Source organism: Bos mutus, chromosome 3 (genome assembly GCF_027580195.1).
Source record: "Bos mutus isolate GX-2022 chromosome 3, NWIPB_WYAK_1.1, whole genome shotgun sequence".
NCBI classification, from domain to species: Eukaryota; Metazoa; Chordata; class Mammalia; order Artiodactyla; family Bovidae; genus Bos; species Bos mutus.
The window spans coordinates 37,038,876-37,059,960 of record NC_091619.1 but is presented as its reverse complement, the minus strand read 5'-3'; the positions used below and the strand labels follow the sequence as shown (position 1 = coordinate 37,059,960).

The 21,085-nt window shown below is 35.4% G+C and overlaps 1 non-coding gene across 1 annotated transcript; it reads right to left on the bottom strand.

Moving 5' to 3' along the window:
- Positions 1-15,003: 15,003 nt before the first annotated feature.
- TRNAY-AUA (transfer RNA tyrosine (anticodon AUA)) lies at positions 15,004-15,075 on the bottom strand. Its single transcript has one exon. It is a non-coding gene; the product is annotated as a tRNA-Tyr (tRNA).
- Between the last annotated feature and the right edge of the window lie 6,010 nt (positions 15,076-21,085).

Sequence of the window (21,085 nt, the reverse complement as noted above, 5' to 3'; positions counted from 1 at the left end):
ACTGGATAGAGCTTCTCCATCTTTGGCTGCAAAGAATATAATCAATCTGATTTCGGTGTTGACCATCTGGTGATGTCCATGTATAGAGTCTTCTCTTGTGTTGTTGGAAGAAGGTGTTTGTTATGACCAGTGCATTTTCTTGGCAAAACTCTATTAGTCTTTTCCCTGCTTCATTCCATATTCCAAGGCCAAATTTGCCTGTTACTCCAGGTGTTTCTTGACTTCCTACTTTTGGATTCCAGTCCCCTATAATGAAAAGGACATCTTTTTTGCGTGTTAGTACTAAAAGGTCTTGTAGGTCTTCATAGAACCGTTCAACTTCAGCTTCTCCAGTGTTACTGGTCGGGGCATAGACTTGGATTACTGTGATATTGAATGGTTTGCCTTGGAAACGAACAGAGATCATTCTGTCGTTTTTGAGATTGCATCCAAGTACTGCATTTTGGACTCTTTTGTTGATCATGATGGCCACTCCATTTCTTCTGAGGGGTTCCTGCCCGCAGTAGTAGATATAATGGTCATATGAGTTAAATTTACCCATTCCAGTCCATTTCAGTTCGCTGATTCCTAGAATGTCGACATTCACTCTTGGCATCTCTTGTTTGACCACTTCCAGTTTGCCTTGATTCATGGACCTGACATACCAGGTTCCTCTGCAATATTGCTCTTTACAGCATCGGACCTTGGTTCTGTCACCAGTCACATCCACATTGGGTATTCTTTTTGCTTTGGCTCCATCCCTTCATTCTTTTTGCAATTTTCTCCACTGATCTCTAGTAGCATATTGGGTACCTATTGACCTGGGGAGTTTCTCTTTCAGTATCCTATCATTTTGCCTTTTCATACTGTTCATGGGGTCAATCAATCAGAATCAATTAGAATTTAGAATCTTTAGAATCAATTAGATTAAATTAACATCAAGGTTTAACCAACTTGATTAAGATTGTCACTTATGTGAAGTTTCTTAGACTTTAGTAAACTTAGTTTTCACATTTGTTTAATTGAAAGTTTTTGTGAATGTAGTAATATGATCTAAATTAATATTTTCCCAAATACACTTAACTTATAAATTATCTTCTCATTAATTATGTCTAGTTTTTTCATATCAAATTTATACATATGTAAAAAATTATTTCCCTATCTTGTGTGTGAAAGTTGCTCAGTCATGTCTGACCTTTGCGACCCCATTGACTGTAGCCTGCCAGGCTCCTCTGTCCATGGAATTCACCAGGCAGGAATACTGAAGTGGGTTGCCATTCCCTTCTCCAAGGGATCTTCCCAACCCAGGGTTTGAAGCTAGATCTCCTGCATTGAAGGCAGATTGTTTACCATCTGAACCACCAGGGAAGCCCATCCTATAATATGTTATTATTTTCTCATTAATTATGCTCAGATTTGTCAAATATCAAACTTACAGGAAAATTTATTTCTCACATCTTAATAAAGGGTAAAGGCTAAGTAATAACTGAAAATGTATGTGTAAAATTCAAAATCAAAGACATACTCAACATATGTGTTTAATTATGTCCGACCCCTTGCCACCTTACAGAGTGTAGCCTGCCAGACTCCTCTGTCCGTGGAATTTTCCAGGTAAGAAAATGGGAGTGATTAGCCTCTAATTAAAATAAATTTAAATTAAAAAAAAAAAAGAATATCAAAGGTACCGTAGATTAAAAAAAAAAAAAAAAACGGGAGTGGTTGCCATGAACTCTTCCAGGGGATCTTCCTGTCCAGGCATCAAACCCACGTCTCCTGTGACTCCTGCATTGGCAGGCAGATGGAAAGCCCATCCTATAACATAATTATTATTTTCTCATTAAGTATGCCCAGTTTTGTCAAATATAAAACTTACACATATGTGAAAAAATTATTTCTCTAATCTTAATAAAGGGTAAAGGCTAAATAATAAACAACTGAAAAATGTATGTGGAAAATTCAAAGACATATCCAAACAAATCACCAAATAGATTATTTTTAGATAATCTTTCCAGTGAATGATTGATTTGGGTCTAATGCTTTTTACTTTTAGATACAATATTTTGTTGACCAATCTGCCTTCATAGAGAGGAGTATAACTAAAAGTATTTGTCTGCATAGTTAACTAAATAATAAAATTTCTAGTGCCACACTAGAAAACTAAAGGGAAGAGATAGGAATTGAGGAATACAGTTTATATTTTTTTCATAAAGACACAAATTTATAAATGCACTTATGAAAATATCTTCCGGAATGCAATGAATATAAACAATTTTATGATCATATCTAGTTATTGAAATTATATGTTTAACAATAATGTAAAAATATTAAAAATAATTATTAGTATTATTGCCTAGCTAAATTTGCCACATACTTTTCAGTCTTTTTCTCTTTATACTCCCAAATATTTAGCAGAAACAGCAAGTCTCCATAGATAAATTGAACAGTTTTTTACTTTCCATCATGAAGAAAAAAATGAAATCTTGTTAACTAAAACCAATGTGTTACATAAAATAAGTTTAGAGAAATGTTTATTAAACTAATGGACCATTTGTGAATTAGTATTAGTACAAATTGAACAATTACTGAACTAACTAGTAAGAATGAACTTGGATCAATGAAAGTTGCTGTAACAGTCCAGTAGACATAAACTCATAGCACTTAAGTGGAAAGGAGTTCATAGAGATACAGATGCAGAGGAGAGCCATAAAATAAGACAGCCAAGGAAGAAGATACAGCTGTTACAAACTTCTATTTACCTAAAAAATTAAAAAAAAAAAGACATACATAGTCAAAATTCCATGAACCGAAAGAGCTATGAAAAGATGGTGATAGATATTAAAAGGACTTAATCAGAAACTTATATAGGTGTCATTTTTCTAAGGATTCAGAGGATTTAAATAATGAATACAATTAATTTAAAATATATTGTAGAACTTTTGTCAAAAAATCACTATAAATCGAGCATTGATAAAAATCATTGAAATTAACTGTAAAGTAAGACACAACATCTGAAAGACGTATTCTCTGACTGAAAATGTAGAATAATAAGAAAGTAACTATTAAGCAAAGTCTAAACATGTCATCAATTAATGAAAAATTACATTGGATGCTGAAATATTTAGTGTTACTTTGCAGGTGTGCAAATCTCTATATACTGATTCAAATTGCAAATATATGCTAGAGACGGTTGATGTATTTATTTATTTATTTATTTTATATATTACTTTTTTAATGGTGTCATGTTTTATTTCTTTTTAATTTTATTTTATTTTTAAACTTTACATAATTGTATTAGTTTTGCCAAACATCAAAATGAATCTGCCACAGGTATACATGTGTTCCCCATCCTGAACCCTCCTCCCTCCTCCCTCCCCATACCATCCCTCTGGGTCGTCCCAGTGCACTAGCAGTTGATGTATTTAAATAAGGAAACATAAGAGTAAGCATTTCACTTTTTTGGTAGTCATAAAGCTTTAAAAGGAATGGAAGTATCCATTAGTATGCTGCTGCATCGCTTCAGTCATGTCTGTCTGTGTGACCTTATGGACTGCAGACTGCCAGACTCCTTTGTCCATGGTATTTTCTAGGCAAGAGTACTAGAGTGGGTTGCCATGCCCTCCTCCAGGGGATTTTCCCAACCAAGGTCTCCTGCATTGCAGGCAGGTTCTTTATTACTGAGCCACCAGGGGAGCCCCATTCATTAGTATGGAACTGGTTACATTTTTATGTATTTATTATTTATGGATAGTTTTCAAAGCTAATAGTGTCCCATGGAAAACAAGGTTCAAGAAAATATAATTTTGGGAAATTAAATTAAAAATTAAATTATTAAACATCTTATCTATTTATCTATCTGTACACATACATATTAAACACCTTGGGGTTTCCCACATGGTTCTAGTGGTAAAGAAACTGCTTGTCAGTGCAGGAGACATAAGAGCGGCAGTTTCGATCCCTGAGTCGGGAAGATCCCTTGGAGAAGGCAATGGCAACCCACTCCTGGAGAATCCATGGAATAAAGGAGCCTGATGGGCTACACAGTCATAGGGTCACAAAGGGTCACACATGACTGAAGCAACTTGGCACATACTTTAAATGGCTTATGCATCCAAATTCATGATAGTGGTTGGCTTTAAGAATGACTTCAAAGGAATAAGATTAGGAAGCTAAAGTGTAGGAAAATATTTTTTCCATTAAAATAATCTGTATTCTCTGTAATGGCCTATACAGGAGAAGAATCTTGAAAAGAGTGTGTGTGTATGTGTGTGTGTGTGTATATATGTATATGTATGTATAACTGACTGATTTTACTGTGCACCTGTAACTAAGAAAACATTGTAAATCAACTATATGCCTATTTAAAAAAAAATCTCTTATATGTTTCTTGCTATATGGCATTCTGTAAAAGGCAAAACTGTGTAGATGGTAAAAAGATCATTGGTTGCCAGGAATTAGGGGGAGAGAAGGATGAGTAGCTGAACTGTAGAAGATTTTTAGGGCAGTGGAAGTAATGTATATATATATGATGGTGGATACATGCCACCCCTACAGTTGTTCAAAGCCAAGAAAGTATAACACCATGAGTGAAACCTACTGTAAACCATGATTGGTGATAAGGATGTGTCAATATAGGTTCAGATCCCTGTATCTTCCTCTCAGTTTTACTGTGAACCTAAAACTACACCCAAAAAGGTCCTTAAAAAATCTGATAAATGTAAATTATATAGGATGATGTAAAATTTGGTTTATAATTTTGAATAAGTATGATTGCTTAAAATGAAATAGAGAGTAAATCACTGATTGACCATTACACTCATCAAACCTTATAAGAAGCTTTAAGATTCTTGATAGCAATAATATACTCGCTGGCCTTGATGTTTACTAAGCTTGCTGCCTGAGATCTTATCTCTCCCCAAATAGTAAGGGATCTGCTAATGGGCATTTACCATGCCTTTTTCTCCTGCAACTGACTTTTGCTGATTTCAGCTTTTGCTGTTTGGCTTAGGCCTGCTTCATTTCTCATGCATTTCATGGTTGGATGATAGGACATGTGGATATGTGTTTATTGTCAATAAGCTAATTAGAGGAAAACAATCTGAGATAAATATCTAAGTCAGTTCCTGGATAAGACAGTTCTTAGCCAGAATAGGGTTATTTAGATACTCATATTACAAATGTCATACAGATTACAAAAGGTAATTAGGCACTACTTCTGCTAACAACTATTGCTGGAATGTGTGTGTGTGTTTTAATAGCTTTGTCCACAGATAAATTATAGACTGTGTCCAAGATAATGTATTTGCACATTTATCAGTGCCTGTTTTCTGTCCGTCTGTTAAAGGCAGCCTCCACTTCATGTTTGTATTCCTCTGTATATATGCTTGTTATGTGACTTTATCTTACATGAACAAAACAAAAAATAAATTTAAGTCTAAATGTACAAATTGGAGGTGCCTCGTTTGTTATTTTGGTCTTCTATGGGGTTTCTTTTTTAGTAGTTTTTAAATAAATATGCCAATCTCAAGTAGAGATTGTGTGAGTGTGAGCCAAGATTTTAGTGATCTGGGTAAATCTGGATGTATGAAACAAAGGAAAAAAAGAAAAAAAAAACAGAAGGGATATGATAAGAGATAGATCCAGAGGAGATTTCATAGTTTACTGTCTTCCATTTTAACTATTATACTACTCTACTGAAATTGCACTATGGTAAGCATGATAGTTCTTATAATCTGTGGTATTTAACAAAGGTGATTTTGTGTTTTTTTCCTGCCTGTGTGCGTACTTAATTCCTGCATTACCATGAATTTTTCTTTTAAAAACTCAGAAGAACTACCTTCTTTTTTTGCTTCATTTGGCATTATTTATTTGTCCTTTTAATTATTTCACAGTCCTATAGAGTAATGCAATTATAAGAAAAATGTATAACTCAGCATCATAGTTTGTCATTGTAAAAATAGCATGAGATACATGACAAGTGAATTCTCAGTAGGACCTTAGATAAACTGAGGGAGGCTTCTGCTTAGCTGTTGTCTGTTTCGTAATTTAAATTCCTCCCACAGTTCTCTAAAGGACAGTAATTTAGATGTATCATTTAAACTACTAGTGTCATACTGTCTTCCCACAATTACTCAAGTTGAAGTGAAAAATTACTCCCCAGCTATTCTTAACCTGATATTTTATCAAATAAAGGAATTTATGGATTGTTCTAGCGAGCATTTAAATAATAAATGAAAAGAATTCCAGATGAATACATTGTCCTTTAAAGTTAGAAGGGTTTCCTTTCTCAGAGGAGCAACTAAGATGCCAAGGCCTCTCTATGTTGACTTATTAGTGTCACCAAAAGGAAGTAAATTGTTGGAAATATAAAGAAAATAGACTTATATCCCTCATGTGAATTATTCATGCTCAGTAGATATATAACAGTTTCTCTTGAAATGTAAAAATCTGTATATAGAGAGATACTCACATACTGTCACACTCAACACTTTAATATTATTTGCCCATAAAATATTTCATACTGGTACAATTATGAATAATTAAGAAAATAGAAACTAGGAATCTTAAGAAGGACCAGGCTGTTTCTCACTGGTAAGTAAAAGAACTTAAAAGTAATCTGTGCACTTATCTAATCCATCACTCACATCCTCAACTGATATTTCTACAAGGTTTTCTCTTATGCTTATTTTTCTTTCTCATCCTTTAATATAGAACAGTCAGTAAATTAATAGTAAGAACTGAAATAAACATTTTCAATCAATTTAAAAAAAAATCTTTGTTATTAACTAATTAATTATTGATCATCTTATTCCCTCAGTTAGAAGACATTTCAAAGAAACTTTGGAAAAGACAATAGCAGTTTTTCATCAAACTAACACACTTCATAAGACCTGATGATTAAATCCTGCCTGGTCTTTTTCAAATCCAGGAACTAGATTGTATGTTACCTTGTATCACTTATCAGTTTCTTTGGAGAAGTATCAGGTATCCTTGCAGACAAATTGGGCTTTGAGATCAAATGTACCTGGATTGGAATCTCAGTTCTCTCAATGAATGCTCATGTGAACATAGGCAATAATTTCTGATCTTTAAGTTCTCCATCTAGATTTTAGAGGAAAAAAATCTTTTTAATGTTTATAACCTCATTTTTTATTGAGGAATAATTGACATATAACATTAGTTTCAGTCATGCAAAATAATGGTTCAATATTTGTGTACATTGTGAAACAGTCAGCACAGTAAGTCTAGTTTACATTGTCACCTTAGTTACCAAAATTTTTTTTCTTGTGATAATACTACTTTCTTAGCATCTTTTGAATAGGTAATTCAGTATTGTTAACTATAGCCATCATGCTGTACATTAATTCCCCATGATTTATTTACTTGATGACTGAGAGTTTGCAGTTTTGACCCCCTTTACATATTTCTGCCACCACCACCGCCCCCCCCCCATCCTCTTGCAATAACCTGCCTGTCCTCTGTATCTGTGAGCTTGGTTTTGTGTGTTTGTGTTTTTGTTTTTAGATTACATACATAAATGAAATCAAACAGTACTTATCTTTCTCTGATTTATTTCACTTAGCATAATTACCTTAGAGTCTATCCATGTTGTTGCAAACAGCAAGATTTCATTCTTTTTTTAGGACTAATATTATATCGTTGTCAAAATGTCTATCCATTCCTCTATTGATGGAGACTTAGATTGTGGCTAGGTCTTGGCTATTGTAAATAATGCTGCAATTAGTAATGGATGTATAGATCTTTTTAAGTTAGTGTTTTTATTTTCTTCGGATAAATACCCAAGAGTTATGCTATTTTTTTTTTTTAAATGGTGCAAGTATGATTTATTAAGCTTAGTACCTTAGTACAGGTGCTTAGTACTTAGTACACTGTGCCTTAGTATAGATGCTGAGTTTTGCTGAAGGAGCTCTTAATGTTCAGGCCTGGAGGAAATTCTGCCAATTTTTATTGAGCAGTGACACCAGGAAGTTGACAGTGGATATTGTACACAATCTCATCTATCGTCCTCATGTGGCCAGCAACCACTACCATGGACTTTACTTCATCAACTTTGGCCACCATGTTCTTATTCTGGGTCAGCAAGGAAGGGAACTTGTCAGCCTTATTCAGGTCTACACCCAGGATTTGTGGAATCTGCTTGATAAGAGACTCTTGAAGCCAAAAAGGCATCATAGTTCTTGGCCAGCATCTTGACCAATTTCTTATTCTTGTTGAGTTTCTTCAGTGCCTTGTCGTCCTTGTGGGGGATGTCCACAGCTTTGGCCTCATCACAATGTCCCCCAGAACACATATTTTTTAAATCAAATTGTTGATGTTACTATTGCTTTGCTCTTGGATTGTATGAATTGTTTATATATATTGGATATTAACCCATTACCACATACGATATTAGCAAAAATTTTCTCTCATTCGTCAGGTTTCTTTTTCTTTAATTGATGGGTTTTTTTTTTTTTTTTTGTGCAGAAGCTTTTTTTTTTTTTTTTAATTTAATTTAATTTAATTTTTAAACTTTACATAATTGTATTAGTTTTGCCAAATATCAAAATGAATCCGCCACAGGTATACATGTATTTCCCATCCTGAACCCTCCTCCCTCCTCCCTCCCCTACCATCCCTCTGGGTCGTCCCAGTGCACTAGCCCCAAGCATCCAGTATCATGCATCGAACCTGGACTGGCATCTCGTTTCTTACATGATATTTTACATGTTTCAAAGTCATTCTCCCGAATCTTCCCACCCTCTCCCTCTCCCACAGAGTCCATAAGACTGTTCTATACATCAGTGTCTCTTTTGCTGTCTCGTACACCGGGTTATTGTTACCATCTTTCTAAATTCCATATATATGTGTTAGTATACTGTATTTATGTTTTTCCTTCTGGCTTACTTCACTCTGTATAATAGGCTCCAGTTTCATCCACCTCATTAGAACTGATTCAAATGTATTCTTTTTAATGGCTGAGTAATACTCCATTGTGTATATGTACCAAAGCTTTCTTATCCATTCATCTGCTGATGGGCATCTAGGTTGCTTCCATGTCCTGGCTATTATAAACAGTGCTGCGATGAACATTGGGGTACACGTGTCTCTTTCCCTTCTGGTTTCCTCAGTGTGTATGCCCAGCAGTGGGATTGCTGGATCATAAGGCAGTTCTATTTCCAGTTTTTTATGGAATCTCCACACTGTTCTCCATAGTGGCTGTACTAGTTTGCATTCCCACCAACAGTGTAAGAGGGTTCCCTTTTCTCCACACCCTCTCCAGCATTTATTATTTGTAGACTTTTGGATCGCAGCCATTCTGACTGGTGTGAAATGGTACCTCATAGTGGTTTTGATTTGCATTTCTCTGATAATGAGTGATGTTGAGCATCTTTTCATGTGTTTGTTAGCCATCTGTATGTCTTCTTTGGAGAAATGTCTATTTAGATCTTTGGCCCATTTTTTGATTGGGTCGTTTATTTTTCTGGAGTTGAGCTATAGGAGTTGCTTGTATATTTTTGAGATTAGTTGTTTGTCAGTTGCTTCATTTGCTATTATTTTCTCCCATTCTGAAGGCTGTCTTTTCACCTTTTTAGAATGATGTACTACTGCTTTTTTGTTTATTTTGTCATTGTTGCTTTTGCTTTTGTTACCAGATTTAAAAAATCATCACCAGGGCCTAGTGAAGAAGCTTATTGTCTACATTTTCTTATAGAAATTTTATGTTTACAGGTCTTACATTTAAATATTTAATTCATTTTCAGTTAATTTTTTGAGTATGGTGTAAGATAGTCATCCAGTTTCATTCTTTTGCATGTAACTCTAGTTTTCCCAGAACCATTTAGTGAACAGACTGTCATTTCTCCATGGTATATTCTTGACTCATTATAAATTAATTGACCATATATGCATGGGTTAAAAATCTTGAAGTTTTCAATAAGCTTATATGAAAATAAGTTAATCACTTGATAAAAATAAGCAGAATAATACATAATATTGTTAACAACTTTCTTTTATTTTTTGAACAAGTGTTTTATTTATTTATTTTTTTGCTTTACGATATTGTATTGGTTTTGTCAGACATCAACATGAATCTGCCACGGGTGTACACGTGTTTCCTTCCAATCCTGAACCCCCCTCCAATCTCCCTCCCCATACCATCCCTCTGGGTCATCCCAGCGCACCAGCCGCAAGCTTCCTGTATCCTGCATCGAACCTGGACTGGTGATTAGTTTCTTATATGATATTATACATGTTTCAATGCCATTCTCCCAAATCATCCCCCCCCACAGAGTGCAAAAGACTGTTCTCTATACATTTGTGTCTCTTTTGCTGTCTCGCGTACAGATGGTAACGATAACACTTTCTTTTTATTATTTTCACATCAGTTATTGTCTTTTTACCCCTGTGAATAGAATTATTGGTTTACTTTAGTCTAATACTGAATTAAGAACACTCCTTACCATGGACCATTTCCTTAGCTCCTTATGACCTAATGTCCCAATAATATGACAACTTTATTACAACTCTCACATTAAAACTAATAAACCCACTTTGCCTAAAATATGATTGGCTCTATTATCTAATTGTTTGAAAATACTTTAACAAATGATTATATATGATGTCATCTTTTTCCTAGGTGCTTGGATCTCTCTGTTAAACATAGAGATGTTCTGGATCATTCAAATGGTAGGAATTTCAGTTATTTCTTTGGAGTTTGTCTTTAAAATTTTCCTTTGTGTAGTGGGGGTCCTGACTAGTCATTTTTATTTAATATGCCATATTGCTTAAAAATATCCATATACAGGTAGCTGGAAGGTATTTATCTCCCACAGAGATCTTTTCTATCTCTGAAATTGATGATTCACATGGGATATAAACATTTGTGTTACCACTAGGATGTTTTTGTCTCAGAGTTTACCTCATGGGCTTTATTCACATGTTGGCATATTGTTTGTTAATGCCCTAAATTTTCCCTGAAAAGTTAAGTCTAATGTATAGCAGGATTATAGCACACTAAAACACTATTACCTTTGCCTTTAAAGTAATTGATAATGCAGTTTATTATGTTAGTTAATCATATTTTGGGAATGGTATTGGATACTAAATATTCAAGGTTAAATTTGGAGATTATTATCCTTAATTAAAAACTCATTCAATTTTATTCTTCCTAAATTGTTATAGTATATGAAAACATATTGGTCAGTGTTAAAACTTTGGTGTTGCATAAATATGTCTGTAAAAAATATATCTACTTATTCTTGTTAAATGCAAAAAAAAAAATGCTTTGTAGATTGTACACTTCCATCATCTGATAAAACTGGGACTCAAAAGTAGTATTGCAAATTATATTCCTAAATCTATTGATACAGTTTCTAGGCATATGATAACATATAAATTATGTCATACTGGTCCTTTATGTATGAAATAATTTGGGGCTGGGAGGATATGCTTTAATTTTTTATTACATTTGTGGATTTGTAAAATTCTTATAAGTTTGTGGGTTTTGTTTTATCTGTATTTTTCTTTATATAATTTGACTTTATGTTAATTACATATGCATATGCTCAATTGCTCAGTCATGTCTGACTCTTAGCCACCTTTTTGACTGTAGCCCACCAGGCTTCCCTGTCCATGGGATTCTCCAGACAAGAATACTGGAGTGGGTTGCTATTTCCTCATTGAGGGTATCTTTCCAATCCAGGGATCAAACTCAATGTGTCTCTTGCATTGGCAGGCAGATTCTCTACCACTGAGCCAGCCACCTGTGAAGACACTTAGGTGTATATGACTCTTTTAAAATACTGCTTGTGTACCCTTACTTTTCGTAGTATATATTGTCTATTTGATATTTTTGCCTTAAGTTCATTTTTTAATTATAATATTGAGGTACAAGAAATTTCTTGGGAGGGAGATTCCTCTTTTTCAGGTGTAGCTTCCTTCATCCGTTAATTTTTACATATTCTGTGAAGGTGTGCTTAGTGTTATTAGCCAAAACAGTACATAGTTACAAGAGATGTGCTCTCATTTTTAATAGATGAGATTAACATGTGATTATAGTGACTCTAGACATATATTGCAGTTATTATCACCTGAAATTGTGTTTTTTATTTGCTGTGCATTTTGTTACTTCTTAAAATTTCTTAGTTTTGTAGGGTTGATAGAGTTTTTTCTTTAATTGTTTATAAAATATACATGGTACTCTTTCCATAGCACATTTAATATTTTACCGTTGATATATTAATTCCAATTAAAATTAATTAGAATATTTGGCCTCTTATAGGATAAGACATAAAACCAGTGGAATGGTTTCTCTTTGAACTTATTTCCCCCTTTTCTGTATTATTTGTATCTATATTTTTAATTCTAGTTTGCTTTGAATAGAAAATTTGTATTATTTATTTACTTATTTGATGTTTACAATAAATATTATTCATACTTTTTGATTTGCTATATAAATTTCTTTGTTCACCCTAGCTTCCTTTGTCCCTTTTAAAATACCTGGATTAATTTATCTGCTGCATTAATTTCTCACTGTAATGAATGATAGTCTTTAGTAATCTATTCACTGAGAGTCTCTAGATAATACATTTCTGCATCATTTCCCTAAAATGTTGACAGTGTACCCTTTCACTTGAGCGCCAGTAGAGAGTAACTAAATGCCAGTTTATCAATGTTTTCCATTTACTCTGAAGCTATGACTCCACTGCTTACTGATTCATTCCTGCTTATAAAATATCTGCTAATTTGATTGTTGTACTTTTCCAGATCAGTCTTTCTCTTTTATTTTCATATTTGTCTTTTTCTTGATGTTCTACACTTCAGTATGCAGTGTCTAATTGATGATTTTTCTAAAATTTACTCAACTCTGCTAATGTAACCTGGTGATGCTTTTAGTCTGAGGATCCAAACATTATTTGGTGCTAAAAATATTTAATCATGATATTCCCTTCATCTTTAAATAGTCTCCAAATGTTCCTTTATCCTCATTGTCAGTATTCCCTTCCTTAATAACTTCTTTTAAATATGTGATGGAGCTACTCATTCTAGCCACAGTTATTTCTCTGCATGTATCACTTCAGTCTATTTATGTTTATTCTCTGACTCACTAAATCTTTTTTAGATATGTTGTATCTAATATTTGTTCTGTTTGTTAACTGTGTGTGAGATAATTTTTATTTGAACACCTGAATATTTTGTGTCTCAAATCATCTTTTTTCATACTTATCATTTCTTATTTGTATATTTTTTATATTGCTATTTAATGAATTACCAAAATCTGCTGACTGAAAAAAAAACACATTCATTGTCACAGCTTCTGTGAACCAGGAGTCCTGGCATGGCTTAGCTGGACACTGCTCCAGGTCATAAAAGGCTATGGTCATGGTGTGGGCCAGGTTGCATTTTATTCTGGTCACTTAACTGGGGAAAAATAGGATTCCAGGTTCATTTAGGTTGCTGTCAGTGTTCATTTCCTCATGACTTTTTAACTGAGGTCCTCAAATTCTTATTGATTGTTGACTTGTGGGCTCCACCAGGTTTTGGAAGCTGCCCCCCATTCCCTGCCATAAGGATCTTCATGAATACTTTTACAAGATGGAAGCTTACTTCTTCAAGGCCAACAGAATACCTCTATCCCTATGTCTCTCTCTCCAGTGGCTAGGAGTCTTACATGAGAAATATAATCATGAGAGTAACATCCCATTATCTTTGTCAAGTTCTGTTGTTCAGAAGCAAGTCACAGATTCCACCTGTACTCCAGGGAGTATACTAAGTGTGACACATTGGGATGTCATCTATTATATATTTACCACAATATTTAATAAATTCCTTTATTTATTGCAGGGTTTCTGCTCTTCATACTTTTAGACGTCAGCAACAATATTCATGGTCCTCTGGGGAATGCTGCATAATATTTCCATCTATTGATATTCAATATCCTTAATTTTTTGCATTTTCTGTTAAAAATGGTAATTTTTGTTTGAAAGCTCATGAGCTCGAAGATTTTTTTTTGAAAGTTCATGTTATGTGAGATTATTTTTCTTCATTATATTTCATCTTCTTGCATGATATTTCATTTGACTCTTTGCAGGCATCAGTGTTGCAGATTCTTGGCATGGGTCTTATGTTAGGAAACTTAGTGTTTTGTACTACATGAGGAACAGTCTACCCACCAAGATTAACTTATCTGTGAGGTATAGGTGGCATAGTGCCCAGATTCTACAGTATTGTTGGGGCCTAGGGAAATGTTTTCATTTTAATATCTTTTAAAATAAAAATAAACAAATAATAAATATATAGCAATGAGTCTTGTCTGGCTTATATTCACCTTCATACTAGCACAGTAATATAATTATATATATATATATACACACACATATATGTGTATATATATGTGTTTACTGAAAAGGGGCCCACAAAGACAAATGACTAGAACTCATAACAGCCATGCAGTCATGATACTATCCCACTGGACATTTTAGCTATATGTAGTATTGGGTTATACTGTTCTCGTTTCCAGAAGGGAGAAAAATCACTATTTTCTGGTACCTGTAGATCTGTTGGGTTTAACTATTTTAGAATCTCGTTCATTTGCTCATTTACTTGCATAGATGAAACTGTAAGAAAAAGAAGGAACTCCTTAAAATTTTTGGTATAAAAAAATGGACTACTTACAGACCTGTCCACAGAGTTAATGCATGACACTGTTATCTCTTAGTTGCTGATTTAACTAAGTCTGAAAGTCAGATCAGAAATTATCAGCTTTAGACTGATTAACATAAACTTGAACCAGAATCAATTAAAAAACAAAAGTAAACAATAGTTAAACATACCTAAATATTGGGGAAAATGAAACAGTAGGGTCTAAAATGCTGGCATGAGCCAGAATCATTGTTATAAAAGTGAAATCACTCAGTTGTGTCCGACTCTTTGCGACCCCATGGACTGTAGCCCACCAGGCTCCTTGGTCCATGGGATTTTCTAGGCATGAATACTGGAGTGGGTTGCCATTTCCTTCTCCAGGGGGTCTTCCCAACCCAGGGATCAAACCCGGGTCTCCTGCATTATAGGCAGATGCTTTACCATCTGAGCTACCAGGGAAGCCTCATGTATATTGTTATTATATTATATATCCCAGCAAGATGGTAGGAGGGGCAAAATTACATTAGAATCAAAACCCTTACCCGCCAGAGATGCTCAGAGAGCTCAAACTAACCTTGCGTGCACCAGGACCCAGAGAACCTACGGAGACTGAGCAAGAACTGTGTTTGATTGTCTCCTGTGAAGGTAAGGGTCAGCAGTGGCCTAAGGCAAGGCAGAGGTTCTGGATGCAACAGACCTGGGTATGGCATAAGCCCTTTTAAAGGAGGTCACCATTAACTCCTCCATAGAGCCGCTAGATCTTACACAGGACTGGGGAAACAGACTATTGGAAGGCACAAACAGAACCATGTGCTCACCAGGACCCAGGAGAAAGGAGCAGTGATTCCACAAGAGACTGACCCAGACTTGACCATGTGTGTCCAGGAGTCTCTGGCGGATGTGTGGGTCGAAGGTGGCCTGATGCAGGGTCAGGGGCACTGAGTGCTGCAGTATGTGGATGGGACCTTTTGAAGGAGGTCACCGTTATCTTCATAACCTCCACCATGTTTGGCCTCAGGTCAACAACAGGGAAGGAACATCCTCCTGACCATCAAAAGAAAATTGGATTCAAGATATACTGAGCATGGCCGCACCCATCAGAACAAGACCCAGGTTCCCCCTTAGTCAGTCATTCCTATTAGGAAGCTTCCATAAACCTCTTATCCTTACCTATCAGAGGGCAGACAGAATGAAAACCACAGTCACAGAAAACTAACCAAACTGATCACATGGACCACAGCCTTATCTAACTCAATAAAACTATGAGCCATGCTGTGCAGGGTCACCTAAGACAAATGAATCATGGTGGAGAGTTCTGACAAAATGTGGTCCACTGGAGAAGGGAATGGCAAACCACTTCAATATTCTTGCCTTGAGAACCCCATGAATACCATAAAAATGCAAAAAGATAGGACTCTGAATGATGAACTCCACAGGTCAGTAGGTGCCCAATATGCTATGGAAGATCAGTGAAGAAATAACTCCAGAAAGAATGAAGAGATGGAGCCACTGCAAAAACAACACCCCGTTGTGGATATGACTGGAGATGGAATTAAAGTCTGATGCTATAAAGAGCAGTATTGCATAGGAACCTGAAACATTAGGGCCATGAATCAAGGCAAATTGGAAGTGGTCAAACAGGAAATGGCAAGAGTGAACATCCACATTTTAGGAATCAGTGAACTAAAATGGACTGGAATGGGTGAATTTAACTCAGATGACCATTTATATCTACTACTGTGGGCAATAATTGCTTAGAAGAAATGGAGTAGCCATCGTAGTCAAAAAGAGAGTCCAAAATTCAGTATTTGGGTGCAATCTCAAAAGCGACAGAATGATTTCTGTTTGTTTCCAAGGCAAACCATTCAATATCATAGAAATCCAAGTCTGTGCTCAGAACAGAAATACTGAAGAAGCTGAATGGTTCTATGAAGACCTATAAGACCTTATAGAACTAATGACCCAAAAGGTGTGCTTTTCATTATATGGGACTGGAAGGCAAAAGTAGGAAGTCAAGAAATAACTGAAGTAACAGGCAAATTTGGCCTTGGAGTACAAAACAAAGCAGGTGAAGGCTAACAGAGTTTTGCCAAGAGAACACACTGGTCATAGCAAACACCCTCTTCCAGCAACACATGGGAATACTCTACACATGGACATCACCAGATGGTCAGTACTGAAATCAGATTGATTATATTCTTTGCAGGCAAAGATGGAGAAGCTCTATACAGTCAGCAAAAACAAGACCGGGAGCTGACTGTTTATCAGATCATGAACTCCTTATTGCCAAATTCAGACTTAATTGAAGAAAGTAAGGAAAACCACTAGACCATTCAGGTATAACATAAATCAAATCCCTTACGATTATACAGTGGAAGTGAGAAATAGATTCAAGGGATTATATCTGATAAACAAGAGTGTCTGAAGAACTGGATGGAGGTTTGTGACATTGAACAAGAGGCAGTGACCAAGACCATCCCCAACAAAAAGAAGTACAAAAACGCAAAATTGTTCTCTTGAGGAGGCCTTACAGATAGCTGAGAAAAGAAGACAAGCTAAAGGCAAAGGAGAAAAGGAAAGATATACCCATTTGAATTCAGAGTTCCAAAGAATAGGAAAGAGAGATAAGAAAGCCTTCCTCAGTGATCAGTGCAAAGAAATAGAGGAAACAATAGAATGGGAAAGTCTAGAGATCTCTTCAAGAAAATAAGAGACACCAAGGGAACATTTCACACAAAGTTGGGCACAATAAAGGACAGAAACTGTATGGACCTAACAGAAGCAGATTATATTAAGGAGAGGTGGCAAGAATACACAGAAGGACTGTACAAAAAAGATCTTCACGACCCAGATAACCATGATGGTGTGCTCACTCAGTTAGAGCCAGACATCCTGGAGTGAGAAGTCAAGTGGGCCTTAGGAAACATCACTATGAACAACGCTAGTGGAGGTGATGGAATTCCAAATCCTAAATGATGATTCTGTGAAAGTGCTGCATTCAATATGTAAGAAAATTTGGAAAACTCAGCAGTGGCCACAGAACTGGAAAAGGTCAGTTTTCATTCCAATCCCAAAGAAAGCAATGCCAAAAAGAATGTTTGAACTACTGCACAATTGCATTCATGTCACATGCTAGCAAAATAATGCTCAAAATTCTTCAAGCCAGGCTTCAACACTATGTGAACTGTGAACTTCCAGATGTTCAAGCTGGATTTAGAAAAGGCAGAGGAACCAGAGATCAAATTGCCAACATTCGTTGGATCTTCGAAAAAGTGAGAAAGTTCCAGAAAAACATCTACTTCTGTTTTATTGACTACACCAAAGCCTTTGACTCTGTGGATCACAACAAACTGTGGAAAATTGTTAAAGAGATGGGAATACCAGAACACCTGACCTGCCTCCTGAGAAATCTGTATGCAGATCAAAAAGCAACAGTTAGAACTGGACATGGAACAACAGATTGGTTCCAAATCGGGAAAGGAATACATCAAGGCTGTATATTGTCACTTTGCCTTTTTAACTTGCCTTTAACTCATGAGAAATGCTGGACTGGATGAAGCAAAAGCTGGAGTCAAGATTTTTGGGCAAAGTATTGATAAACTTACATATGCAGATAACAACTTCTTGGCAGAAAGCAAAGAAGAACTAAAGAGTCTTGTGATGAAAGTGAAAGATGAGAGTGAAAAAATTGGTTTAAACTCAACATTCAGAAAACTCATCATGGCATCTGGTCCCATCACTTCATGGCAAATAGATGGGGAAATAATAGAAACAATTACAGACTAGTTTTATGAGCTCCACAATCACTGCAGATGGTGATTGCAGCCATTAAATTAAAAGACACTTGCTCCTTGGAAGAAAAGCTGTGACCAACCTAGACAACATACTAAAAAGCAGGGATATTACTTTGCCAACAAAGGTCCAGCTGGTCAAGGCTATGGTTTTTCCAGTAGTCATGTATGGATATGAGAGTTGGATTAGCAAGAAAGCTGAGTGCTGAAGAATTGATGCTTTAGAACTGTGGTGTTGGAAAAGACTCTTGAGAAACCATGGACATCAAGGAGATCCAACCAGTCCATCCTAAAGGAGATTAGTCCTGGGTGTTCATTCGAAGGACTGATGTTGAAACTGAAACTCCGATACATTAGCCACCAGATACGAAGAGCTCACTCATTTGAAAAGACCCTGATGCTGGGAAAGATTGAGGGCAGGAGGAGAAGGGGACGACAGAGGATGAGATGGCTGGATAGCATCACTGACTCAATGGACATGAGTTTGGGTAAACTCTGGGAGTTGGTGATAGATAGGGAGGCCTGGCTTGCTGCAGTCCATGGAGTCAAAAGAGTTGGACACAACTGAGTGACTGAACTGAATATGCTATATATGATGAGAGGAGGTACTGGGGTTTCGTTAAGTTTCTTATGTTATTAATAGAAAATGTAGCATTTTAAAAACAGCCATGGCTTTAGAAAAATGACTGTTCTTATAAAGAGTTTTCCTTAGATTTCACATATTAATATTTAAAAACTTGTAACTAATTTATATTTTTAGTACTGTCCCTTTACAAATTTCTGAGAAAATTCTACATATGTTTGGGAGGGAATGTTAAATAATATTTATGCCACCTATTTAAGTAAGTAGACTGAAAAAATGATCACATAATAGGTTATTCGTAAGTTCATTTTAAGAAATTTAACATATAGAGATGCCTTAAAAAAAACTAGTACTAAAACTACCATATGACCCAGTAATCCCACTACTGGGCATAGACCCTTAGGAAACCATATTTGAAAAAGACACCTGCACCCCACTGTTCATCACTGCACTGTTTACAATAGCTGGGACATTGAAGCATCCTAGATGCCCATTGACAGATAAATGGGTAAAGAAGTAGTGGTACGTATATACAAAGGAATATTACTTGGCCATAAAATGAATGTGTTTGACTCAGTTCTAGTATGGCAGATGAGTCTAGAGCCTATTATACAAAGTGAAGTAAGTCAGAAAGAGGGGAAAATATCATATATTAACACATATATATGGAATCTAGAAAGATGGTACTGATGAACCTCTGCAGAGCAGCAGTGGAGACACAGACATAGAGAATAGATTTGTGGACGGGGAAAAAGACAGTGGGGTGATTGAGAGAGTAGATTGAAATATATACACTGCCATATGTAAAATTAGATAGCCAATAGAAATTTACTGTATGATGCATGAAGCTCAAATTTGGTACTCTGTAATAACCTAGAGGGTAGGATGGGATGGGAAGTGGAAGGGGGGCATATGTATACCTGTGACTGATTCATGTTACTATATGGCAGAAGCCAACACAATGTAAAGCAATCATCCTCCAATTAAAAATAAATTAATTTTAAAAGTTAAAAAAGAAATTTACTAGATAATCTTTAAACTATATCTAATGATAATTATGTAACATTTTCTTGCTAGATTTATAGTTATTTAATTCACTTATATAGTTAAAAAGTGCTTATTCAATATATTTTGTGCTTACTCTCATCACTCAAACTCTGCCTGTAATTATAGATTGAGATGCAACCTGTATTTCATAATACTGATCTCCAATTTATAACAAATATTAGCCAGTCAGTTTCTTAATACCCAAGTCATCAGAAATTTTTGGCAGCTGTTTCTCAAAACTTTAAGAATATACCTAAGTGACCTTAGATTTTCTTTCTTTACTTGGATATCAGTTCAAAATGCCTGAGGCTGAAATAATATTTCTTGCCTGTAGCAACCCCATGCCACTTGCCCCAACTTGAACCATCCTTACTTTCTCTGTCTCCCAACTCTTCCATAGGTTACATCCTATTGTATTTGATTTTTTTAGATCAAATTTAAACTCCAGGTTAAGGTCATTCCTCACATTTTTAAATTTGTATTTCCTTTGCCTTTCTTCTTTTTAATATACAGAGGCTAATATTTCTTTTTGCAGTGACTTTTTCTTCTCTGCTTGTTCATCATTAATCCCTTTAAATAATGATGAATTATTTAATGACTTCTAAGGCTAACAAGTGTTACGGTTTCTTCATTATTCCCTACAAGACCATAAACCCCTCATTACTCTGTTGCCTTTAATTTTGTAGTCCCACTGAAACAAAGTCAATAATACATCCCCGGTAGATCAGACATCTTAACACTGTTTTATTTTGTCATCTGACTTAGTTACTAAGTTTTATATCACATAGGTGATTTATAAAGTGTCACCTATATTAAAATAACTTAGTGAAATAAATGTAACATACAATGAAAGCATCACATTAGTATTTTTGAATAATATAGATAATGGTCTCTATTGATGTATCTAGAAAGGCCCCTCATTATTGGGGTGGTTAGAGGAATTGTGTCATTTATGTAACAGAATTCTAATGTACAGAGGGACTAATTGAAAAATAATGATATTGTTGAGTTTATTAAGAGGGAGTAGATATGTGTATGAATATGGCTG